Consider the following 26896-nt stretch of genomic DNA (forward strand, 5'->3'; position numbering starts at 1 on the left):
TATACAACAAAGCCACCCCAGTGTGGCACTTGCTTGCCTTGATAGTTAGACCTGCACACTGCAGAGCCTCAAGGACTTTCCAAGGTGGATCAGGTGATCCTGCCAAGTGGAGCTAAGATAGCAATATGGTCTAGATCTGCAGCACTTAAGGTCTCCAGCCCAAAAGGGTTTTGTTCACCAACCTTTGGAAGGTGGCAGGGGCTTTCTTTAGTCCAAAGGGCATAAAAGTGAACTGATAATGCCCATCTGGGGGTGAGAATGCAGATTTTTTCTTTTGCTCCTGGAGTTAGACCAATCTGCCAATACCCTGATGTCAAATCAAAAATACTGAAGAATTTGGCTGCCCCTAATCAGTCGATCAATTTGTTGGACGTGCATTTGTCTTGGTTACTGTGTTGAGGCCCCTATCGTCCACACAACACTTCAGCCCTGTTTTTCGACCCTTGGTGTGAGGTTGTGGAACTGGGCTAGCCCAGGGGCTCTCGGAAATTTCAATGACTCCAAATTCCAGCTTCTTGCTTACTTCAGCTTTGATGCTCTCTTTGACTTCATCAGATTGCCTGTAGGTTTTATTTTTGACAGGTTGGCTGTCCCCAGTGTCCACATCATGTATGCACCAGTTAATCTGACCAGGGGTCAAAAAGAAGAGCTCAGCATACTGTTGCAGAATTTGACTGCAGTCAACCTGCTGTTGGGCAGAAAAGGTGTCTAAAAAGACAATAGCTTCCACTGACCCAGATTTAGGGCTGTGAGAGAGGAGGTCAGAAAGAGGTTCACTCTCCTTCTCCTGATCCTCATCAGTGACCATCAGCATGGCCACCTCTGCCCTGTCATAAGAGGGTGAAAGGCGGCTGATGTGGATGACCCTCTTAGGTTTCCTGCAAGAGCCAAAGTCCACCAGATAGGTGATCTTCCCTTTTCCTTCTTGGGTAGGGTAGGGTCCCCTCCAGTTGTCCTAGAGGGCCCTAGGAGCCACAGGCTCCAAAACCCACACCTTCTGCCCTGGTTGGCACCCCACCTGAGTAGCCTTTTAGTCATACCGGAGATTCTGGAGCTCTTGGCTGTTTTTTGGATGCTTTCTCCATGCATTCAGCCATACTTGAACGAAGACCAATTACATAGCTCACTAGGTCTTGCTAAGGCTCTTTGAGAGTTCTCTCCCAGCCTTCCTTCAGTAGACACAATTGTCCCCTTACAGGATGAACAAACAGAAATTCAAAGGGGAAAAAACCCTACTCCCTTCTGTGGAACTTCCCTGAAGGTGAAAAGCAAGCGTGGTAGTAAATATCTCCTCCTGAGTTTTTCAGGGAGTCCACCAATCATACCTTTCATGGTTTTGTTGAATCTCTCAACTAAATCATTTATTTTAGGGTGATAGGGAGTGGTAACTTGTATGCCACCCCACATGGCTTTCAAGTAGCCAGACACAAAGTTTACACCTATGTCTGACCTTAGGAAAGCCCACTCTGGTAAAGATAACAATGAGGGCCCTAGCCACTGCAGGAGCAGTAGTAGTCCAGAAGGGAATTTCTTCAGGGTACCTGGTAGCATGATCTACCACCACCAGTATAAGTCTGTTCCCTGATGCTGTTGGAGGGCCTAGGGGGGCAACAATGTCAACCCCTACTCTTTCAAAGGAATCCACAACCACTGGAAGTGGAACTAAGTGGCCTTTGGGTGGCCTCCTCCTTTGCTACTGGCTTGGCAGGTGGCACAGGAGTTACACTACTCCTTTAACTTCTGGGACATACCTGGCCAGTAGAAGTGGGTAACTAACCTCCTCCAAATTTTGGCCTGGTCATGATGGCCAGCTAAGGGGATGTCAAGAGCCAAAGTGAGCAGAAACCTTCTCTACATCCGAGGCACTACCACTCTTCTAGTAGCACCAGGTTTAGGGTCTCTGGTCTAAGTGTAAAGGAGTCCCTCCTCCCAATAGGTGCTGTGGGCGCCACTGACATCTCCCTATTCCTGACAAACAACTTGCCATCTCAGGCTTTCAAGAGTGGGACAGGTCCTCTGTCCCTGGCACAGCTCTTCCCTCAAGGGTCCCCCTGAAACCAGGAGCCTGCCGTGTAAGGCCCAAGTTCCACGGGGTTCAGATCCCTCTGGGGCTGACAGGTTATCTACGTGAGGAGACTTGAACTTGTGCTGATTTGAAGCTGGATTTCCAGTATTCCTGCCTTTTCTCTTGAAGGGTATGCTCAGACGTGGGTCCCTTGCTCACTTTGCCACTGGATTCAAGATAGCCTGGCTGATGAGGGTTATGAATCCGAAACCGGTCCCAGGATGCTTGTTTCCGGTCCAGGGAGGACATGACATGGCTTGGCAGTTCGGGCTGGACTGTTCCCATGAGGCACGGGGTCAGACTGATTTACATTTGGCCATGTCTGAACTGGGGTGGTGGAGTGAGCTAAAGAATGATGATGGATTAAACCCAGATCAGTTGACTGGGGGTGAGTGTTTGATTTGCTCAAACGCTCCGTCCCTCATCCCCTTTCGTATCGCTTTTCTCTTGAAGAGCTGGGCCATCATTTCAGGCCCAACCTCATCATTTTTACCCTGGGCTTTGCATTGTGCTCAGGTTTTCACACACACCTATTCAGGTATACAAAGCACAGCAGCATGGGTCTTCCTTTCAACTTCAGCTCAAGCTGAGGACTCCAGATCATTTTCCAGCAGACAGGATACCGGAATTGCAGAGTATACCACCTTCTTTTGTCCAGTAACCCCTCCCCATAATAAGGACACCATTGCCATGAGATGGACCTTAGGTTGGTTGTCAGCAGTGATGATGGTGAAAGTCTCAACACTTAGAAACTCTTCTGAGGATATAATTTTTTCAGTCACCATAGTGAAACTTGCATCTGCATCTCTCAGTGCTTCAACTCTGATCCCATTTATATGAGGCTGTTGTCTGTATTTTTCTATGTTGATGAGCCAGAAAGCCAGGGCAGCTACATACACCCCCACCCTCACCCTCTGAGACTAAAGTTGCTTCGGTGAGATCTCTGACACAGTCAGGGCTTCCCTGGGATCCCATCTGTAGACTTACCACTGTAGTTACTGCAGAAGCACTGGGGGATTCCTTTTGTTGAGACAGTAAGGTCTCCAGTTCAGTGCCCATTTGCTTTGCAATCATGACACCAAGTCTTCTTGGGATCCCAATTCTTACCCTGGTACCCACCCTTAGACTGTGCATTGGCTCAGGCCAAACCCGCCTAAACATTTTTTGGGGGGCTTTGAGAAGACTCTTCGTTTTTATTTTTAGACTGGTCATCATCTTTCCCTTGGGGGGTGAGGGGGTAGCGACCCCTTTCTTTTGGTCACCCCCACCATAAGTTGTCTTGGCTACCCTTGTATTGACCCAGTGATCTGCCTTCTTCCCCAACTCTTGAGGAGAAAATGGACCTAAGTCTAATGTAATTTCTCAGGAACACAATTACTCAACAGATGGTCTTTCATAATAAGATTATAAAGCCCATCATAGTCATGTACACTCTTACCTTTTAATCAGCCACCTGATGTTTTCACTGAAAAATCTACAAAATCTAAACAGGTCTGATTCTAGGTTTTTCAAGTCTCCCGGAATCTGATCCTGCATTCCTCAGGGTTGAGTCAAAAACCCTCAATCAGGGTATCCTTCATGAGGTCATAAGACTCAGTATCTGAACTCATTTCATGTCAGGGGCCTATCTCTACACTTTACGAAGAACAGTTCTCAGAGAAGAGAGCCCCAATACTTTTGGTTGAGTTGCCTCATTTTACCAGCCCTCTCAAAGGCAGAAAACCATTTGGTGATATCATCACCCTCTGTATTTAGGGATAATCCCTTTGGGGATCTTAGGGTCAAAAGCTTCTTCTTTCTGCCTAGTTACTATTTTGTACCACCAGAGATAGGTCCTAAGCCTATCCCAGCTCTTTCTTTCTCTATAGCCAGGATCTTTGCTTCTAAAGATGCCCTCTTGACTAGTCTCTCAAGAGCTACATCCTTTTCTAGGAGGTCTTCTCTCATTCAGAGAGAAAGCACTAAGCTCGCCTCCTGTCCACTGTTTCCATCCTGACCCTCGGGTGGGGGTAGGGGTTTGTGGGGTCTTTTTCTGGATGGTCGGTTTCATACTCTGCCAAGAGCTCCTGGAGCTTTGCCTTGGTATGAGTTGGGCCTGTTTCAATTTTAAAAGTTTTACAGAGGGTCCTTAACTGCCGCTTTGAAAGCTGCAGATAAGGGATCAGGTCAAGCTCCTGAAACAGATCCCCATGAAGAAGACATTGTAATTAAAGCTGGGACCTTTTAAAAAAACAAAAAATCCTAAAATGAACTTTTGGGCCTAGCTACTAGTATACTTTTTAAATTCTAAACAGTTTCACTGTGGGAATTAACGCAAGGCACCAACAGCTAGCTTTTAAACAACTTAGAAAAACTCGAAATCTGAAAAAATGCTTTTAACTAATGACAATTTTGGATTCCTTTGAGGAATCACTTATTAACCAAGAGGTACAGCAGATGCCAAGCCTTGGATCTCACTGCTGCACCACCAATGTAGGAAACAGACTCTTTATAAGAAAAAGATTAGGTTTATTGTGGCAGGAGTCCAGGGATTCCCTTATGAGTGGACAGGTGCTTGCTCTAGCAATCCCAAGGTGTTCTTCAAGAGGGTAATGTGGACAAGTAGCGTTAGGCTTATTAGAGTAGAGTGTTCGACATCTGCAAATAAACACAATTGACAATAAATGATGCACGCGGCTCAATAAGGAGATCCACACAAATTTTTATATATATTTAGGCACCAAAATCAATACAATCAGGTAAGTACGTTTTGCAAGAGAAATACTTCACATTTAAAAAATAAATAAACAGTGCATTTTTTAGAAGCTGCAATGTTATCCTATAGGAGGAAAAAAAAGTACGGCTTACAGGTAGAGTACAGCAACTTACGAGGTCAATCTCCTGGACTTAGGGTGAGTACTGGGCAAGGTCCAAGGCAGCACCAAGAGGTCACCTCCAGCAGCACTAGGGCGGACAGGTGCAGAGGAGCAATAAAGGGACGGGTGCCCAATGTTAGTCTATGGGAATCGGCTGTCGTGTAACGAGGCAGCAGGTTTTGACTGGGAGGCCAGTCAGGTTGAACCACGCAAAGGGCTCAAATTTTGCGATGCTATGGGATGTGGGGACACAGGTGGACACTGGTGGTCCTCTTCTCTGCGGGCTGGGGCGGCCGGGTGCGGAGGGTCTTTGAGGTTTCTTTGTCTGGTGGGGGGTCACGGTTAAGGGGGCCAGAAAACTAAGGCTGCAGGCAGAGTCGGAGAGTTCACGATATACTCTTTCTCTTGAAGGCTTGAGGAACATGCTGGCACCATTCGCCCACTTTGACACTTGCTGGTGTACTCGTGTGCAGTGGTGCTTGGTGCCGGCGGGTTTGGCAGTACCTGAGTCCTCACGGTTCTTCTTGGGGTGCCTGATGGATTCAGGGGAGCAGTTCCACAGGAGTTCTTGAGCCTTTATTGAAGGCAGGCCGTCCATCCAAGCTTTGGAGGCACAACAGCTGCAGGACGAGATGTCTTTGATGCAGGTTCAATGGGGAACAGCAGGTAGGCCAGCCAGGCTGTTGTTAAGTCAGTTGCTCTTCTTCAGTCTTCTGCTTTTGCTGCTCTTCAGTGTCCTTCTGCTTCATAGGTTGTCAGTATCTGATTTCCTGGTGCCAGGGGCTTACCTAAATACTGAATTTAGGGGAATTAAGAGGGTGCAGGGAAGATGGGCTACTTACCCCGGGGGTCACTATGTCCCCCTTTATGACCACTTCCTGGGGGAAGTGGGCATCCCCTGTCCCAGAGTTCCTAAATGTACCGTCACCAAGATGGCAAACTCTGAAAAGTCGCCTCCACTTCAGTTAGCCCACTTTAGGGGTGGTACTGGCCTGAGTTTGGACACCAATGCTTAATTTGCGCCAGTGGTTTCCGGTGCTTAGCACCAGCACTTATGTTACAGGGCCTGGTCTTTTGAATTTTTCTCCCCTGGGTGGTGAGCCCTGTAATGAATTAAAATATATGTACATCTGTCCCGTTCTCAGATATTTGCCTTGCATGTCTACAGACGATGGCCTACACAGATCCAGGCATGATGACTACACCACGTTAGTGATGTCAGCAGTGCACACCTGCCTTCCACTAAGAGCCTCATTAGTCCAATTGGATTATTTATGCGGTTGAGGATGGGCAGATGGGTGAGTAGGAGGCTCGGAATGTCTGTTCAGGTCGGAAAAACTAAAAGTGCATAGTCTACTTTTACAGCTCGCATGCACGGACCTGAAAGTGAAATCAGCTGAAGCAAGCCACACATCATTTATTCTGCCTTTTACATGTCATGGCCTGGGCCCACCACCAACTGCAGGCCCTGTGTGACATCGATGTGCAGTGCACATGCTGTTCTGCACTGGCAGCACAGTATAAAAACAGCCAGCTCCTGCACAATGCCTCCGGGCAGTGCATGGTAAGGGAGGGTTAGTAAATGCCTTAAACAGGTGTAATATAAGAAGATGCAGGGATGTAATTGGAGAGAGTTGTTACACTTTCACACTAAAGACTCGTAGATACAGTGGTGCAAGGCAGAGTATGTTTCACTGAAAGCAGATCAGAGTAATGGGAGGTCAAATGCCGTGGAAATTATGGTAGGTATCTCAATAATGCAGTCAAACAAGCAAGGTGCCCTCTTGTCCTGCCGGCCTGCAGAGTGTTACACAGTGTGTCTGCAGAGATGCTCAAGGGCCCATGTCATGTGTAGCACCTTGAGATAGGCCAGGCTTTGTAGCCCACAGCAGTTTACATCCTGAGACTTGAAGGCCCGGGTCTGTAATGGAAAGTCACTACAAGTTCCAGAATGCAACATGCTGCTCAAGCTATATGTGTGCTCCGACTCGGTCTACTGGGTTCAGGTGCAGTCCTGGTTTTCCAGCCTGAAGGCAGTCTGAAAAAGAAGACATGGTCATGTTATGTGAGAGCACCAAGTGTTCTACAGCAGACGTGCACCTGTCTGCGCAGGACAAATCAAGCCGCAACGTCAATTGCAAGAGCCTTTTGCGAGACGTCTGTACCACAAGGAAAAACTTTTTTCAGTCATAGCATCAAGTCAATATTCCATTATTATTGTATTTTTTTATTGCACCATAAAGCACAGATTTGTTTCTGTTACTTTTATTGCACCATTACCGCTGTACCAAGGGCAAAATAAGTGTAGGCCTTAGAAGGGAAGTCTCGGCAAGCGGTGCAGGGTTCTTGTCAGTAGTCTCTGGTCTTCTGATCTCCCTCTCTTGTTTCCTCACTTTGACCCCCATTCTTTCTGTCGTATTTAGTGGCACTCGAAGAAAGAAGAACTCAAACTCAGGAGTCTTGGCCCTCAGATTTTATTTATAAGTATAGCTTAGAGGGTTAATGTGCCAGCACTTAATTTGTGCCTTTGGTTGCAGTTGGAGCCCACCGGCACTCATTTTTTGGGACCAGCTTGTTTTAACTCCTCACACTTTGACGCAAAGAAAAAGGGAGAAAAACAGAAAAGGAGGAAGAGAAGGATGGAAAAAACAGTGACAAAGATAGCAAAGATGAAAGAGAAGCTGCAAGGGTGAGCTCAAGTGGAAGGGGGGTGTCTTGTGGTGGATTAAAGAGGCATGAGGTAGCATTGTGGCTATACAGCCTTGGTATTCGGCTCCTCGGACATTTTGTAGCTTCGAAATGCACTTTGGGCACTGGCACTTTTTCTTTTACAAATTAAGTACTGGTGGACAGACCTATCTGACTGGCTAATTTTACTGGCTGTCCAGGTACCAAAGGGCTTTGGACAAAGAGGGGGTCGGCTTCCTCTCCAGATTTGCATATCAAAGGCGGTGGGCCCTTTGAAGCCCCCCTGTCTTTGAATGCTAATCAGCAGACCATACTGTGGGAGGGGGTTTAAGCACCCTCTGCCCGAGCAGACCTGGTTTCTGGTCTTCCAAGAGCACAGGCCCTCGCTCTTGGGGGTCAAACATTTGTCTCTGGTGGCACGCTGGCAAAAACAAGTCAGTTAGCACACAAGTAGCTGGTAGGTTTTCAGGGGGCACCTCCAAGGTGCTCTCTATGTGCATGTATTAATACATTTAACACCAACATCAGTGTGGGTTTATTAATACGAGATGTTTGATACCAAACATCCCTTTTTTTAGTGAAGCCATCATGTAGTTGTGTAGCGTACACAAGGCGGAGTAGGTTTTCTGCATCACAGGCGGCATCCATAGGTCACAACAGGGGGGGAGTTTAACAGTGTTGACATGATACTGATGCAGTGATGGTTTCTAAAACAATGATTTGTATGAGTATGAGTATAGTAATGTTCATGCCCATGTACTAATCTTGAACACATCATCCACAGCTCGCAATAGGGGTGAAGTTGGAAAGCATTGACATGATACTGATGAAGAGATGGTTTTTAAAACATGCATTTGTATGAGTATGATTATAGTAATGTTAATGCATATGTAATATTCTTGAACTTATAAGCACAAAAATACAGCGATATACCATAGATTGCCATGTTTATTAGTATCAGAGCAGTATCGTTTTTTCACAGCTATTTGTACAAATACAATTATAATACTGTTTATGCACATGTGAACTTGCAAGTACATGGATGGGGTCATAGGCTATAAATTGTTATGTCTACACGTGTTCTCTCTTGTATAAATGTGGTAACAGGAAGTTAGTTCTAATTTGTCATTTGGACATCGACACCAAGTCGAAGTATACATTAATTTATCGATAATATAGCCAACATAAGACTTTGTTGGAATTAGTATGTATGTATTGCATCATATTGTTTAATTTCCATGTCATAATTCAAATCCATTTTTCTACTTTTTCAATTGTATCATATGTTTTACATCACTGTCCAAATTCGCTTGGTAATTTTCCAATGTCCATGACTAAGTTTCACTATATGGACTGTTGAAATATCATCCTGGTTAAATGCTGTGCGTGACACAATGAGGTCCTATCATGACCACTGGTATTAGCAGTATCAAAGCAACAGTATGTGAAACCACACGGCCGGGTCTTTTTTCTATGTTCGCTATCACAGGTTTCGTCATGACGGCACACACGTTGGTACCTTTAAACTAACACCCAGAATCAATTGAGTTTTGATTTGTTAAATGGTGACTGTGTTAAGAGGAACCACCACTGTGCAGGTAACGGCATACTAGATTCAAAGTAGAACGTGATACACATTTTTACAATTTGAGAGATTCGTTTGCTTATTAATGTCCGCTCATTAACACAACATCACGCGGAAGTTCATGGGCTGCTGGAGGATGGGGCCTTGGATATGCTGTTTCTCACCGAGACCTGGCTTGATTCTTCCGCCGCCCCCATAGTCGCGTTGGCGACCCCAATGGGCTATAAGATTCTGAGAGTGGATCGCAAAGGGTCAAGAGGGGGAGGTGTTGCGGTCATCTATAAAGATTGCTGGGATCTTTTTGTGGGCGACTCCTAGGACTGGGCCGGCTGCGAGGCACTGGACTTTAGTGTCCGACTATCAGCTCATTTCACTCTTGGGGCCTCCCTGATTTATCGGCCACCGGGCCCTTCTGGTTCCTTTCTCCAAACTTGGGGAGATGCCCTTACTGCTAGGGCGGTCAGGTTCTCTCATTACTTGGTGCTGGGAGATCTGAACTTTCATTTGGATATGCCTCATGAGAGGGAGGTGACGGACATGTTGGATAATCTTGTTACAGCTCAACTTGTCTAGCATGTCCGCCTGCCAACTCATCAGGCTGGTCATCTATTGGACCCTATTTGCTCCAACTTCCCCATCTTGGTAGATGATCCTCTCCCTCTGACGTGGTCGGATCACTATAACTCGTACTTCTCCTGGACAGGCTCCAGGACAGAGGGGTGGGTGCCTGGCTTCTCGAAGCCTGTTCTGGGGAAAATTGACCCCCAGGATCTTGTTCAGGCCTTAGATTCTACCAGGCCGGTAATGTCCGGGGGTTTGGAGGAGTGTATGTCTGGATTTACGGATTGGATGTCCAAAGCAGTGAACTCAATCACCTCCCGTCGACCCATCAGACCGGCCAAAGCATCCCTTCTAAACCTTGGTTTACTCCGGCTCTTAAAGCTTTTAAACATGAATGCAAAATTTGGGAGCGGGCGTGGCGGAAGAGCAATTACTGCACTGTGGCAAAAACAAGACTTCGAGCTTTGCAAAGATCTTATTATGACGCCATTTTTGCAGCTAAAAGCCAGTTCTATGTGGCCCGCATTGATGCGGCTAGGAATAATTCCAAAGAAATCTTTGCCATAGTCCAGAGCTTTACCTCTCCACTGGCCAGAAAAGTGCTACACCCTCTTCCTTTGATTGGTGCAACACCCTGTCTGGGTTTTTTAGAGAAAAATCTTGGCCATTCAGGCATCCTTTTCCCCTGACAGTAGTGCGCGGGCTGGCGCACGGAATGACCTGATTACTCCTTCCACCTCATTGTCTACTTTCACCCCTGTCCCCCCTTTGGAAACTCTGAAAATTCTTAAAGGGCTTAAATCGGGATCCCCAGCTGATGCATGCCCGGCCAGACTCTTAGCAGAGGCAGCTGATAGTATCTACCTGGAGGTTAACCTGATTATTAACCTCTCCCTACAGTCTATGGCGGTTCCTCAGGTCTGGAAGCAGGCTAAGATTCTTCCTTTGCTGAAGAAACCTTCCTTGTACCCGCTCAATCCGGCCAATTATCGCCCCATCTCCCTCCTGCCAGCTATTGCTAAGGTTTGTGAGAACGTGGTGCATAAACAGCTGTCGGATTTCGTGGAGACGGAGGGTATTTTACATCAAGCGCAATCGGGGTTCCGGCCAGGCCACTGCACCGAGACGGTTTTAGTTGAGGTGGTTGAGGCTGTTCGAACATGTTTGGATGCTGGGGGCAGAGCAGCCTTGATCCTACTGGACCTCTCGGCGGTCTTCGATACGGTCCCACACGACCTTTTGATGACCCGTCTCACTGAGATTGGTGTTTCTGGGGCCGTGTGGGGCTGGCTTAGGTCATTTCTTGAGGAAAGGGCTGAACAGATCTGGCTCCCTCCGTTTCATTCCTCCCCTCATTTGGTCACTACGGGAGTCCCGCAGGGCTCTGCCCTTAGCCCTTTGCTTTTTAATATTTATGTCACGCTATTGATTCATCTAGCAGAAGATCTTGGTGCCAAGGTTCTGGCTTATGCTGACGACACCCAGCTACTCTTTACGTGGGATAAGGCCTCTAGTTCTGTCCTGGCCGCCCAACAGTGCCTACGCTCCATCTTCGCTTGGCTGGCTGATGCTCAGCTCAAGTGTAATGAGCAGAAATCTGAGATCTTGCTCTTTGGCGCTTTTCCAACTGACTTTCGTCAACAGCTGTGGCCTCAGGAGCTTCCTCCTCCCTTCTCGGAAGGACAGCCCACCAAGAACTTGGGTGTATGGTTTGAGGAGAATCTCTTGTTTTCTACTCATATCAAGAAAACGGCCGGCTGTTGCTTTGGTCTTATTAAAACCCTTAGGAACTTTTTCCCGCTTATCCCGCATGCAGCCAGAGTAACAGTGACCTGTGCGCTGATTCTTTCTCGGCTAGACTATGCCAATTCCTTGTTTGCTGGGTCACCTGGTTATATGATTAAGAAACTGCAGGTGGTCCAGAACACGGCGGCCAGGCTAGTCTTAGGTATTTCATCTAGGTCGAGCGTCACTGCTCACTTGTACTCTCTACACTGGTTACCTATTGCGGCCAGGATCAAATTTAAATCTCTGGTCCTGGCCCATCGTGCTCTTCATGGTCAGGGCCCGCTCTACCTTCAAAGGCGTTTTGCCTTTTATGCCCCTGCAAGGGTATTGCGCTCGTCGGCTTTCCGTCTGGCTTTGGCCCCTCGCTATAAACTTCAGAGGATTGGAGGTGGCTCTTTGGTGGTCAGAGCCAGTAGGGCCTGGAATGCCCTCCCTCTTGATCTTCGCCTTACCCAGGAGCTCGCAGCTTTTAAGAAAAAGCTTAAAACATTCCTTTTTGCCTGATTGTCTCTCTCCCCACTTCCGGTTCGCGCCGGGACACTCTTGAGTAGCCGAGCGCGGTACAAGTGGAATAAATGAAATGAAATGAAATATTGCAGCACTTCGTTATGGAAGCATTTGCAGTATGAGGATAATCTCGGATTCTGGCAGAAGCTCGTTGGATCGGTCTTTGAAGGTATTTTATGACGCACTACAATATGGTAGGGGACCCATTGTTTGCACCATTGTTTTCTAACCGGGAAATCATTTGCTTTACAGAGAGGCACAAGGATTTCTACTTGTAATCAACAACGTTATTTGCATAATCTTTACATTGCCTTGAGGGAGGTACGAATTTGGGGGAGAAAACATTCTACATTTTCTTCACTTTTTTGTTTAATCAGTCACATTTTTCAGCAGTTGGTAAGAATTGGTTGGTTTGCATTCCACGAATGGTGCATGCTAGGTCACAGTTTGCTGCTGCAAGTATGGGTGCCGTTGTGGATGTTTTTAAGAGCGGGAGGTTGCCTCTATGAGAAGTTGGCCTGGCATATGCTGTTCACTAGTTATACTGCACCAGTCCAAACAGCCCCTTAGAGGTGATAGATTAAAGACAACCTTATTTGAAAGCTATCCTAGTGGTAGCTATGGAGAGCAGCCTTCAGGCTAAGTCTTGAAGGAATGTAAAGCAGCTTGTTTTACCAGCCTATAATCTCTTGAATTACCAAATGAAAGGAGAGCCACACCAGGTATATATATATAAAATATATGTATTTATTACTAAACACACCTGACTAGTCTCTTTATGAGGCTAGAGGTCAAAGCACATATGTTACACTTCAAATATCACAGTAAATTAGCACAATATACGATAGGCCCTGGGGCGAACCAAACCATATACTAAGAAAGTGGTATAAGAATCACAACTTGACTAGACACAAGGCCTAGAGCCTGTAGAATTGCTGGTACCCCAAGGAACCGCTCAAGTTAGTGACACAGGGGACCCACGGGAACGTGTGCAGTGTGAGAACACAGCCGCGAGTTCCGTTAGCTTCTATGGGTAAAGTCGCGGTTGAAATTTTAAAGTTTAAGGACACTTAGAGGTGGACTAGGAAGAAACCTTTTTGGACTTAGATGGTTCTAGGGCCAACACCCACTGGAGCACCGGAGTACTCGTGTAACCTCACCCAGGGAAGCCGGGTGCATAGGTGTCAAATGGTGTTGGGTCGTGTCGTTGTTTTCAATGGCAGGATACTGAAAAGTGCTGCTGCCGGGAAGGAGAGAAGTGTCCGAAGAGATCCAAGCTTGGATCTAAGATGTGAAGAACCTGAAAGCAGAGGGGACAGAGTCTGGGTCACTTGCCAGTGTCCAGGGGCACGATAGACGAATGCCCACCGATGTCGGGTGCTTCAGGTGGGAAGAGGGGAAGCTTGACTCTTCAGCCACGAGGACCAGGAGGCGTCGAGGACGACCAGGTGCTGGATTTGAGCTGTCCCACGAAGGAGGTCGAGTATTGCAGCGTCGGTGCCCGGATTGGACACAACAAGCCTTGGCAACAGCAACCCACGCAGAAAGAGGAAAGATGCTTCGGTGCGGACCAGCAAGGTCCTGGGGACTCCCCAAGCGAATGAGAGTCAGGGTACGTCTGGAGCAACCAGGGAAGCCCAATTAAAGTTAAAGTTGGCTTCACATGGACCCACCAGTCAACGGACCAGGGACCGCGAAGGTACCTCGAGCGAAAACACGGTTCACGGAACACTCGTGGAGTGTAGGTCAGCAATCTTCGGTGGGAAAGGTGCTCGGGGTCTGGGCTACAAGTAACCCAATGCACAGCCTCAAGGAACGTCGAGAAGCTAATGCACTTGCAAATGTGCATGGTGTCCAGGGGTTCCGGTTCCACGGCACCCACAAGGGCTACGGGTCTCAGCTTTGCTGGGGACTCGGGTCAGCCACTGGTTTGAAACACATGGCCCCGTAAAGACAAGAAATCCCCATGCTCGGGACCGCGCTTGTTTTTTTAATTCTCTGAGTATACCATAGATTGAATACAGTCAAGTGACCCTCTGGTCCTGGACTGCGCAAAGCTTAGACACCATATGCACTCGGGTAACTTCAGATGTTATATTTCAATTGTTTTGGGGGCCTTTGGGAAGGTTGTCAATAGTTTGCGCGTTTTTTTTTACAAGGGTCAGCATTACTGGTCTAAACCATCGTGCCCTTTGTTTGAGCTGTATGCTCGCACGTTTGCTTCTGGCGGTCCAGATGTTGACTTGTTACACGTGTAAGCAAATACCCGGCCACTAGAGTCCCGCTTAATTTTGACGATTGAAGCCGCCTCACACTCAGTAAATAAATCTCTTGTTGGAAAATCTGTTTTAAAATATGGGATGCTGCAGGACCGAGTAACCGGAAACTCCCTCTCTTCCTGTTTGGTACTGAGATTTCACCAGCTCTCTAACGTGAAGATCAAATGCTGAAAGTATTGAGGCAAGCTCTTCAAGGGGGGGTGATATGCGTGGGTATTTTCCAAGGCCGTTTTAAGGCTGCAGGCGTAGTAGATGAGTTTTTTTCTGTAGTGGGAACCGAGACCAGTTTATAGACGGGTGCGTTGCAATGTTGGAGCCTCACCAGTCGGTACTTTAACTAGCGTTGGACATGTACACCGGAGTAACGATACAGCTTCCAAAGGATTACGTGAGCTGCCTATGTACTGCTGGGTGTGTACACAGCGGTCACCGTGCTCCTGGTGTATGTAGGACAGTTCAACAGCTTTTTTTGCCTAGATGCACTGACCAGTCTGCTGCAGGTATAGGTAGCGAAAGCCCAGCCGTACTCCTGGAGCAAAGAAAAAGGGGAGTGTAGCCGCCTAGTTTTCCCTGCACTAAAGCCTGGTAGCACATTGCAGGTCTTGGTGCAGGGTCCAGAGGCAGTTGCCCCTACACCTGGCGTAGAGTCGCGAGAGCCCTGCCGCATCTCAACAGTGTTCACAGTTCATGTTTGAATACTACTAGAAAGCCAGCCCGAGCAACATGCTTTGAAGGCAGGGGTTCAGTGCGAGAGAGCAGCATTTGGGTACTTGCGGATTGAACAGGGCCTCGGGGACCGCTCGTGGTACTTGGGTAGTGAGACAGGCGATAGGGCAGCGCTGGGTACTACTTGGTTCCACGCTGCGGGTTACAGAGGCAGCTGCTCTTCTCTTCCAGGCCGGCAAGGTACCTGTGCTTCTACGGCGACTGTGTACCAGGTGCAGCACGCTGCTTGCCGCCACAGCGCACAGCCTATATTACAGCCCTTGGTGTGCAGAGCGAACCACTTGGGAGGTCATAGCCCCTAAGACTGACTGGAAAGGTCCCGTGAGCGCCTTTTGTCCCTATTGGCACTACGGTCGCTGATGTTGCGTCACTGACAGCGCCCGCGCTCTTTTGTTTTGTTTAGGAGGGAGGGTGATGGCGGACTCCACGTGCATAGATACTGTTGGGGTTAGCAACACTTTTCCGTGTATTGCTCACAGTGGTTTGTCATCTTTTCGGGTAGGATCACTAGTTACGAAGATGCCGCTATATGGGAAAATTGTTGTTATTAAAAGAAATGGTTCAAACGGAACTTACTTTCCATTCACTGCATCGAGCTGTTTATTTCGGAGGTAAATTATTTATGCTTATACGTAGTTTGTTATGATTGTTCAGCTGTTGTCAACAGAACTCAATTTACAGTTCGTGCTCGATGAATGCTTTGCTTTATTAGAAATGGTCATATCTTGAAATAACTACTCAAGCACCTTGCGAAGAGAAGCACTCAATTTTTCTATTTCCTTAACATATAGTAGACGAGAGCCGAATTTCACTTCCAGTCATCTGGATTTTTGTATGTATTTGCTTTACCCTTTGAACATTAACTCCTTCTGTTTTTAATAATTAACAGATACAGATACTCCAACCTATTACTCGCGGCGCCATCTCGTTTTGCTCCACGTTGGCACACTTCATATGTGATGTGGCATCTACTGCTTGCTGGTACTTGAACCGGGGACTGTTACTCGCCGCTTGGCTCTTTAATTTGACCCCTTGGATTGTCAACAAGGTTGGTAATATTACAGTTTTCAAGGTCTTGGGTCCGATCTACCCTGGTTTATCGACTAAATTCACATAAAGAATTTTCACTTCTTTTTAAGTGTTTAGTTCGGCTTCTTGGCTCTGATGAAGGTTCCATATTGGGTCCTATGACGAGAGTCTATCCGCCTGACTGACTGCTCCCTGTTCTGTCCGCCTAATTGACCTCTCTCTCTCTCTCTCCCTGCAGCGCCTCTTCTGCCCGCCTCAGTGACCACTCCTTGCGGCCCTCTCTTCTGCCTACCTCATTGACCACTCCCTGCGGCCCCTGTTAATTGTTTAATGATTAACTCTGCTCCGTCGCAGCCCTTTAGGACCAGACAGGGCACACTGCGCCTGCTTTGGAACTCTAGCGGGCGGTGGGGTATGTGTCCCGGCTGTACACGTCTCAGGGAAGCCGAGCCAGAGGTTAAGTGGGATGCTACCTGTGTACACCCCCACCACTACCACGTGTATTGAATGAGTTGAATTATCCTCCCCCAATGCTGTTTCAGGGGGGGCTATCTAAGCTTCCCGCCAAGATGCGGATCCTAGCTAAGGCGGGTGGGGTTGGGGCCAGGCTGGCAATGGGCAGACCTCCTTGGCTGGGCGATCTCCGCTTCTCTCTATATGCATACTTGCGACTCCGCAGTGTACGCTTGCCCATCTGTAATTGCTTACCCCCCTGTAAACATGTGTGCATGGGTCAAATGCCCCCCCCCAACCTGGCACACCTGGTTTCAGCGTTCTATTGTCAAGTGCCTGGCATGCATCTCATCCCCCCCCCCCCATCAGCACCCATCGTCCGTCTTCCATACAAACAGGGGGGTTACTGCCACACTGTACATTGACTTTTCATTGGCAATTCACCTGGATCGCGAGTGAGGCGACACTGCAAGCTTCGAGGCGCTACATGGAGGCCCAGGTACTCCCCAAGTCTAGTGGCGCGCGGTGTTCTTGAGTCCGGCAGTCAAGGCACCAAACCAACTCAGGCAGATGCCATCCTTGCTCACGACCTCCCGGGCGCTTCTGCCTGGGCGAAACTTTGATTATGGCAGCAATATTTCTAAAAATGTCACTTTAGTTTCATGTAGCTTATTTTTAGCGAGCGCACTGCTCTCCCTAAAAAAATAAAACTCACACGGTACCACTAGGAATCCGTGGCGCACAGGAACATTATGTGCTGGCCTGGCCCCCTCTCTAGAGTTATGAATATCAATGAAATTGGAAACAGTGGATTTTGCTATGTGGTCCAGAATGTTTGGTCTTGGATCAATATTGGATTCAGTTAGGTCATCATGAAGTGTGTGTGTTTTTGCTTTCTCCACACAAGAGCGACAAGCACCACTGCGATAAATGTTCCAGGGGCTGCTTGTGACATTTTTGACTTTTCTGTCTGAGAAACCGAGCCGTGGTCTCAATGCCTATGTCTTGTGCTTTTCAACTTCCTGTTCTCATTGTTATCGCACAATGAGGCACCCTGAGCCGTGCGCACCGCTTCTACATCAAAGGCCTTACAAGCTGCTCCAAGCCTCTCTCTCTTGCACATAACCCACACCTCCGAATGTTACTAAGGGATGTATGAGTGTGGGACACTTCAGGAATAAAACACGGATAAACGACACAGAACAAACACATAAAAATAGGGTAGACCATCTGTGCCACCTTACCTGTGAGCTTGCTTCCCTCTCCTGGTTACAGACATTGCTTTTATCCTCTCTCTACTCTGCCTATTTGTGAGTTCGTTTCCATGTGTGACAAGTGAAAGTGCTCCAAAGCTGCCATCTGAGACCAGCATAAAAAAGTGCAATAGGTCTCGCCTTTCATTAAGTTAAAGCCATTTGCTTTTCTATAGAATACCATTAGCAAAGCAAATGGCTTTAACTTAATCAAAGGCGAGACCTATTGCATTTTTAATGCTTGTTTTTGAAAGGAAGGAAGTTTGAAGGCAGTCCCTAGACGGCGGTGACCTCTTTCATTATTTAAGTTTATTATTTTAAGCTTCCAGGACAACTGCGATTACTTTCATTATTTTGTTTAATTATTTTACACCTGTGCAGACAACATTGACTACTTTTATTATTTTATATACACTTGTACTCATAGTGTCATAATAGCGCAGCAAACCACTATCTCCACCTCCAAAATCCAGGTTTCCCTGGCATGGTGTGGGAGGAGTAAAGGGTATCCTTCAAAAAGTATGTGGAGGCCATTGAGGGTGATGTTTTTGTGGCTAAGAGGAAATTAGCTATTCTTAGACACAATCTAGGTTTAGAGGGATGCAGGATTTTGAAAGCCTTGCCTGTATCAGAAGAAGGGCAAGATGAGAACGTGAAGGACGAGGAAGTGGATGAGGATGAGAATGCAAGGGCAATGACGGCTCTATAAAAGAATTTTGGAAAAAATACAAACATAGTTGTAGAGAGCCTCATGAAAATTCAAAAAACTTGCACAAGGATATACTATGGGATCAAATGATAAACAGGACAAACTACACCAAACTTCAAGAAAAACTACTAGGGCTCAGAAAAATCAATAACTATAGCTCAGAGTACTGAAAACACTTTTCGGTACATCAAAGAGTTAAACCAAGTTCACCACAAGAATTAATCTGAGAGTGCAGCTGGTGAATCAGTGAATGCATTATGCACTACAAGGAGGTGCTACAGAAACACTACCTCCAAAGAGGTTGAAACAAGTGATGGGCATAAAGAGTCCAATGCTAAACAATGTTTCAGATGTGGTAGCACTAGACATTTAGCAGAATTCAATGCTTGCCCTGCAATCAAAGCCAAATGTTTTTGGTGTAAAACGAATCGGGCATTTTTCAAGGGTGTGCAAGGATGGGAAAATAATGACAACGGATTTCAGTGTGCGCTTGGTGAAGGAACGAACATAAAGAGAGCAGTGCTCAAATATTGACACAAATGAGGAAGAAGTGGAGGTGTTGGTAGTGTGCGATGTAGACAAAGATGGCAGGGATTCTATTTTGAGACCGTATCAGCCACCTAAATGCAAGAGTGAAATGAATGGCACGAAAGTACACATGTGGGCTGATTCGTTTTCACCATACACGTTGGTTGACAAAACAGTGTGGAAAAGTATCAAGGGTTCTGCATTGATTCTCTCGGACATACAACCGGAGGGCTATTGTGGCGTTAAATTACCGATTATGGAATATTTCTGTACTGAATTGAAGTACAAAGGAAGGAGTACAAGTTGTAGAGTGTATGTAGTGGAGAAAGGCAAGAATATTGAGAAGGGGAAAACAAAAGTCTCACTGTATTATATAGATCCAAACTACACTGACCAGGTGTTGCTGATCGTACAGAATGGTGGGGAAAAGTGGAGTTCTGTTTCCCAATCTGTGCGAGAACTAGGATTTCAAAGAAAGATTGAACACATCATTCTAAAGCAGAATGCGGTACAGAAAGTTCACAAGGTTCGTAATGTTCTTCTGGCCAGCTAAACAAGCATTGAAAATGCAACAGGCCTCGCCTTTTACTAAGTTAAAGCCATTTGCTTTGCTAATGGTATTATATAGCAAAGCAAATGGCTTTAACTTAATAAAAGGCGAGGCCTATTGCATTTTCAATGCTTGTTTAGGGATTTTGGTGTCCCAGGAAAGACATGTATTTGTTTTTCTGTTGAAGTTAAAGATTAAACCAATATTGTTTGGCATCAGGTAAACTTGAAGTAGTCGAAAATAGGTAATAAAAATCCATTTTTTTCCCGAACCGGGCCCCAAAATTGTTCCTTGCCCAGGGCCCTTGAAATCCCTAGGATGACACTGGGGTGAATGACGGAAGAGGCATGACCGAGAAAAGTAGGATGGTTGCTAGTAGAGTGTGAGAGAGATGAGAGAAAGAAAGAGGTAGAGAGAGAGAGAGAGAGAGAGAGAATCAGTACATGGTTACAGAGACGGACTAAAGAGAAATGAGACCTCAAGGTGAGAGCGAAGACAAAGCTGTAGGGGGGGTGAGTTAAACGTAGAGACAGGTTGGAATCAAGAAGCAGGGAACGGAGAGAGAGGGAAAGAAGTGAAATAGAGTCAGAGGGCGTGACAGAAAGGTGGGGAAGAACGGTATTGTTCATTCATTCATTCATTCAAATGATATATGAGGCAGAGAATAGCTAGTGTAAAAGAAAGGAAGTCGATAAAATGTGACAGAAGCAAAGCACAAATATCAAAGCAGGAACTCGAAATGAATGAGAGAGGCGAGCGCGCTATGGAGACGTGAGATGGGGCCCTGTGAGCGAAGAGGCGAAATTGCAAACACTGCGTCAAACCTCCTGCCGGTCTCATGATCCTATGCAGGGTCAGGAGGCCTGCCCTCTGCCTCTCGGTTTACAAGATTTGACACTCGAAGCACAGGAGGGGAAGGAATAGCAGTGAAGGAGGGTGGAGGGGGGAGAGGGTGCGAAAAGCACAGGGCAGAGAGAGGACAGGAAAAGGCTGGTGGCGAGCGAGAGAAAGGTATCATTGGGATGCCCACGGGAAATGCGGTTCAATGAAAGGAGAAACGGAAAGAAAGTGTTGATGTCACATTACGGTCAAGGGAGTTCGCGCCATTTTGCCGGGGTTTAAATGTGAGATGGAGGGAGGTGTACGGAGCTTCTTTCCTGCCGATCTGCAGATCCCCGCCGTCCTTCCAGGAGGAGGGAACGCTCGGCGCCCTTAAGCATGCCACAGTGGCGCATGTCACTTCTGTTGTTGGCATGCCAACAGTAAGCACTTGCGCATGTTGATGAAAAGTCCAGATATCTTTAGGTCCATTATCATTTTCATTCATGTTAATTTGAGATGGCACTTTGCGCACGGCGCCTATATACGCCTAGTGTGCGTTGAAGCAGACTCCGATGTTTCTGTTATTTGTGCCTGAGTGATGCTATCTATAAAGGCGTGGCTAAACCTGCATATGCTTTTCATTGAACGCCTGCCCTCCGTATCACTTAAGTGTCTCTCTCACATTGATCGAAGTCTGTAAAAAACAAGCCAGCGGAGCAGTCGCCGGACCGGGAGGAGTGAGCCCGGGTCCCCGACACTGCAGGCGCGCGCTGCATCGCCAACAACAACTCTCTTTTAGAGCGTCTCATTTAGACTGTCTCGCATGACTGGTTTCTTATCTTTATGGGGCCATGTGTTTGGCCCCATAAAGATAAAAAAAACTTTTACGCCAGCAGTAAGTCGGGGCAGCCAGTCCAACTGGGACGGCTCTAAAAGAGAAAAGTGTACGTCACTAGACGCTCTTTTCCAATGGCTGGCCACCGTTTAGCATAAACGGTGACACCAGCCAATGGAAAAGAGGGGCGGGGCTTAAAGCCCACTAGAGAAATCTACTAAAGTAATTTAATCTCGCCAGCGAGACTGCGCATGTCTGCGCAGTCTTACACCAGGCGAGACCTAAAAAGGGAGTTGGATCTTCTGTGCAATGCTGGAGTCATTGAGCCCATTAAAGCCTCAAAATGGCTTATCCCTATTGTACTTACCAGAAGGCTAATAGCAAGATATGAATGTGTTGATTTGAGAAATCTGAACAATTGCATATGGGTGGATCATCCACTTCCTCACATCACTAAGATGTTGAGTGTAAAAAGGGCAAAATGTTACACCAATCTAGATATGTCCAGCGCATACCACAAGATACGTCTGCATGCCAAGTCCAAGCGCCTAACAGAATTTATTACACCAGAAGGGGCATATCAATTTATATGCATGCCTTTCGGATTGGCATCAGAGGTGTTTTAGAGGGTCATGCAGAGTGCGCGGAGGAGCTTGTCGACCGTTTTCTTCTTTCAAGACAACATTGGTGTGGGGCACTAATAAGAGAGAACATGATGGCAAGTTAAAAGAGGTATTAAAAAGGTTGGAGCAAGTATGACTAACGATTGCTCTAGAAAAAGCTAATTTGAGGCAAATAAAGTGACGTACCTAGGACATACACTATTTTGTGATGGTATTAAACGAAAGGGGACATTGGTTGAGGCAATAGAAGAGGTGCCTGCCCCCACAAGACAGGGAGCAACTGAGGTCCTTTTTAGGATTGTAGGAATACTATTACAAATTTGTAAAAATCTTTGCTGAAAAAGAACATGCTCTATTCATTGTAGAAGAACGTTGTGCAATATCTATGGACCAATGAATGCCAGGAAGCCTTTGAGGTTGTTAAGAAATTGATTGGTGAGGCACTGATGCTAAAACCTTTCGACCCTAAACCATAGGGGTCACTGATGTTAGCATGTACCGTTTGGTGCTGAATTAATGCAGGAGTGTGAAGGGCGTGAAAGAGCCATGGCATTTGCATCCAGTACATTAAAAGGGAATGAATCCACTTACTCCACAATTGAGAAAGAAGCCCTAGCGTTTGTTGGGGGTACAATATTTCGTACTTATGTTTGGAGGAACTATTTGAATTACGGACTGAACACAAACCGTTAATCGACTTGTTTTCCACCATGGTTCTGGGAGGGCTACACCTCGTATAGCCAAATGGTTGTACAGACTGCAAGAATTCACATTTACAATGTGCTATGTACGAGATAGCAAAAACTTAAGTGCAGATTGCTTGTCAAGGCTACCACTGGACGAGGGCCAGAATGCTGAAGATGAGGAATGAGGTGTGGCAGAAGTAAATCAGACGTGCAAGGGAGCTATTTGGGAGGATAAATGGAAAATAAAAGTTGGGTGACGTCCAAAGCATGAAATTGACTGGAGAAATTACAGAGCAATCTAGAAGTAGGTGAAGACAAAAGAGGACATCTGAGTGGTACTTACCTGCAAGGGACGAAATCTCAGTATTGAATGGAACTGTTAGGAGGAGAGACACATTAGTGATTCCAGGGGGTTTGCGTGGCAGAGTGTTGGAACTACTGCATGAAGGTCATGGGGTATTTGCCATGAAACGTAAAGCATGTATTGACTTTTGGTGGCTGTGAATGGATAGAGATGTTGATAGATTGTGAGAGATTGTGTGCCTTGTACTTGCAGTGACAAGTCTCATACTGTCACTGAGACTCCTATTGTCTCTACCGCTTTTCCCAGGCTCGCCTGGGAAAAGTTAGCTATTGATATCGGAGGGCCATTTGATTGTTTAGGACAGGTAATAAAATATACTTCAAGTATTATTAGATTAATTTCTAAGTGGCTGGAGATAGCATTTATGAGGGAGATCAGAGTCAATCAGGTAATCTCTTTCTTTCACTAAATCACTCACCCCCAGGACACCAAACGTCTATTTGGAAAAAGATCTCCGCCAAAGTGCCCCTCATCGGGAGCCCATCAGGCATTGCAGCGCCGGCCAGATGAGAAACAGCCCGATGATGAAGCATGACACCCAACTGGGTGTGTGAGGGCATTACATTCCAAAGAAATGGATTCCCATCGCATTGACGCTGTAGCCTGCTGTCCTTTGTATATTGCTGAATTTTAGATCATTCAGGAACAGCACAACTTTAATTTTCATATTGAAGTTGGTAAAGTGCCATGCTGTTGAACCGGAGATGCGGAATGGAGACAGTTCAAATTAAGAGTGGGATGTGTAGTGGAGACAGTCAAACTAAGAGTGGAAGTCCAATGGTTCCCTATCAGGGTGTTACCAGAAGTGTTTTACTGTGGCTCAGGAAACCTCCTAAACATCTGGAAGATTATGTATGCACTTAATAATACAAATATGACACATTGTGTTTTTTGCATGTATTGTTATCAAACTTAAAGAATATTATTATTTTTGGTTTTAGTGTTTTGTTTCCTTCCTGCTCATATGTTGATGATAAAATGTTTTCCTAGTTTAGCTATGTAAGGTTAATCCATCTTAAGTTATTTATATCAAATTTTCTTGAAATGGGGAGATATGTTGCAATATGTATGTGTTTAATGAGGTCACTTGGAGACCATTGCCATGTGACACATAATAGAACCATGGACATTCTGGAATGTGGGGAACTAAGCATTTCTGCCAGGGGTGGATCTGTCGTACTGTGTTTAATAAAGTCCTTTACCTCAACTTTTTGGAGTGTCTAAGTGAGAACAGGGGTTCTGTTGCAATACCTCCACACACACACTTTTTGCCTGGCTTTGATGTAACTTTGACTGTAGAGTACTGGGTCCATGCTGTCCAGGTTCCCAGTATCAGTGCTCTTTGCCTAAAACTGATCCACAATTGGCCTTTCAGACCCCGTGTAAGTCCCTAGTAAAAGGTCCAAGGGCAACTAGGACATTGGGGCTGAAGAGGGTCACTAGGGACCCCTCACCTAGACAATGCAGACTGCCACTGCAGCATGCATGGCCTGGTGCAGACAAAACAAACAAATCAGCATAACACACTGCCTGTGTGCCAAGCCAAGTAGCACTGCCTAAGATATAGGTAAGTTACCCCTCTAGCAGGCCTTACCAGCCCTAAGGCAGGGTGCACTATATACCAGGTGTAGGCATATCAGCATGAGCAGATATGTCACCCAATATTAGGGTCTATTCCTTAGCATTGCACGTGCCAGGAAAGCCATAGAGAGTACATGGGCTGGGAACTTGACAACTCTAGTTCCACAGGACCATGATGACTTCTCTGAACCCAGGAGTGCTTGGCACCAAACAACTCCTTGTAAAAAATCCACACTGATGCCAGATTTATTAAAACATGTACTCTGAGGGCAACTCAGACATGCCCCCTAAAATCCTACTGACCCTGGAGTGGGCACTGACTGGCTTTAGTCAGCCTACCACACATAGACATGTTTATGGATCCCTGGGTGGATAGTCTTTGCTCTCTGAGACCAGAACCAAAGCATATCCTGGGCAGAGGTGTCACACCTCCTCCCCCAGGATGGGCCAGTGCTCGAGAGGGTAAGCTTCAAAGGCGTGACGCCGCTGTAATGTGACCCCCAGCCACTGCTGCTAGCAGCAGTTGGCAGCCCCCGGTTTACACCCCACTTTGGGTGGGAAAACCTAGAAAAATAGGAGGTGTGTCCACATCTACCAACTCCACTCCTAAGGTGGGGGAGGAGAGGTGAGGCACAACTTTCAGTCCCCACCATCTTGAAGATGTGTGGACTCCTCCAATCAGGGCTAGGTCTATGCCCCCTCCCATAGGATGGTGGCATAATAGTGGTTGTAGTCACCCCAGGTAAGGTGCCCATTGGCCCTACCTACTACTCCCCAAAAAACGCCTCCTAAATTAAGTATTTAGGTGGCTCCCCCAGACTTAGAAACTAGATCTGCGATGACCTAAGAAGAAAGAAGGCATCCCTGCAGAGAACACTAAAGACGATGACTGCCTTGGCCCCCGGCCCTACTGGCCTGTCTCCAGCTTCAACGACCCTACGACACGTCTTGCAGCCAGCAATCTCATGGGAGGACTGCTGCGTTAAAAAAGACTCCAATCTCCAGTGGACAACTGACCTGTCCAGAGGAGACCTACTACAAGAGCTCTGGATCCAGCTGCCCACTCTGCACCCAACAACCATGGCCAGAGTCCGAGTGGCTCACCTGCCCAGCGAAGTCTCACCAGCATTCCTGACCTTGAGTCCAGTTTTGGCTGACCTCTCCTGGACTCAACAATGATGCCTGCAGCCTGAATACAGGGGCTCTCCTGGACCGTGACTGCCTCTGATAAGAAGATTCTGATGCCTAAATGCACCCCTGTATCCAAAGCCCTTGCACCTTGGTGAGCTGAATCAACGGTGCCCCTGCAACCCCCTACATCTCTACTTACCTCTGCTGTTTTTGGTCTCCAACCTGCAACCTCCAGTGCGATGCCTGCAGCCTGTTTGTCAAAAACAGAATATCCACTGAAAAACATTGGGCTCCCAATACTGAAATGGCACCCAGTACCCGGCCGCCCCTGTGCTCCTGGTGGTGTATGTTTCGTGCTGCTTTGTTCCCCCTGTGCTTGCTCTAAACCCCAAAGCTAGGCCCCTGCAACCGATTTACTAACCTTCAAGTAGTGTGGCTTTGAGCACATCCAGTCTCCATTGAAACGAACTGGGCTGAACTAAGATTTTGACCTCTGCACCAGGCAAACCCTGTACCGCTGGTGGTGCAGTTTTGGTACTCATCTGACCCTTGCTTCTTGCTAACCTTTGGTCCCGAAGACTGGAACTGTAAGTTGGGCACTTACCTGCATAACCGCATTATTGTTTTCCTCCATGAGATAACATTGAACTGCTCAGAAATTGCACTTTCAACTTTAGAAAGAGAAAGGTATTTTTAATTAAAAACGTACTTACCTTATTGCGAAGATCTTGTTCTTAAAATAAAGTACAACCAAAGCTTATTTTTCTAAAATTGATGTGGATCTCTTTATTGAGTCGTGCGTCAGTTATTGGTTATTTATGTACAATAAGTGTCTTACACTTTTCTGTGTTAGGCCTAAGGCAGCTCGCCCACACGCCCACAAATAGAGGAACTTGGAGATACATTGAGGCCTGTACACTTTTGGGGAACCCCTGGACTCTGTGCACGGTATAGCCATCTAGTGGCATACCGTATACAGAGCCAGCTTCCTACAGTCTATCTTTAGAAAAATTATAAATCATTATCTTTCTTAGGCAGTGCTCAATTTGTGAATGCTCTCAGCTCATCCCTTTATACTGTAATACTTTTATAACTCATTAATCTGAAGTCCAATTTGTTTCAAATTTCAATTCGTTAGTTTAATCTATTGATAAAAGTATACATAACATGGATATATTTTATAAAAATTTAAATTTGTTACAGTATTATGAATTGTTTAAGGTTTTTAGAAATCATTCTGAAAATAAAATTACACATTTAAATGGTATGCTAATGTAC

General features: G+C 46.4%; 1 protein-coding gene across 4 annotated transcripts in view; it reads right to left on the reverse strand.

The window, feature by feature from the left end:
• LOC146796148 (uncharacterized) overlaps nucleotides 1-26896 on the reverse strand; it is a 202819-nt gene that overhangs the window by 83529 nt on the left and 92394 nt on the right. The window lies entirely within an intron of this gene.

This window comes from Triturus cristatus, chromosome 10 (assembly GCF_964204655.1).
Source record: "Triturus cristatus chromosome 10, aTriCri1.1, whole genome shotgun sequence".
Classification (NCBI taxonomy): Eukaryota; Metazoa; Chordata; class Amphibia; order Caudata; family Salamandridae; genus Triturus; species Triturus cristatus.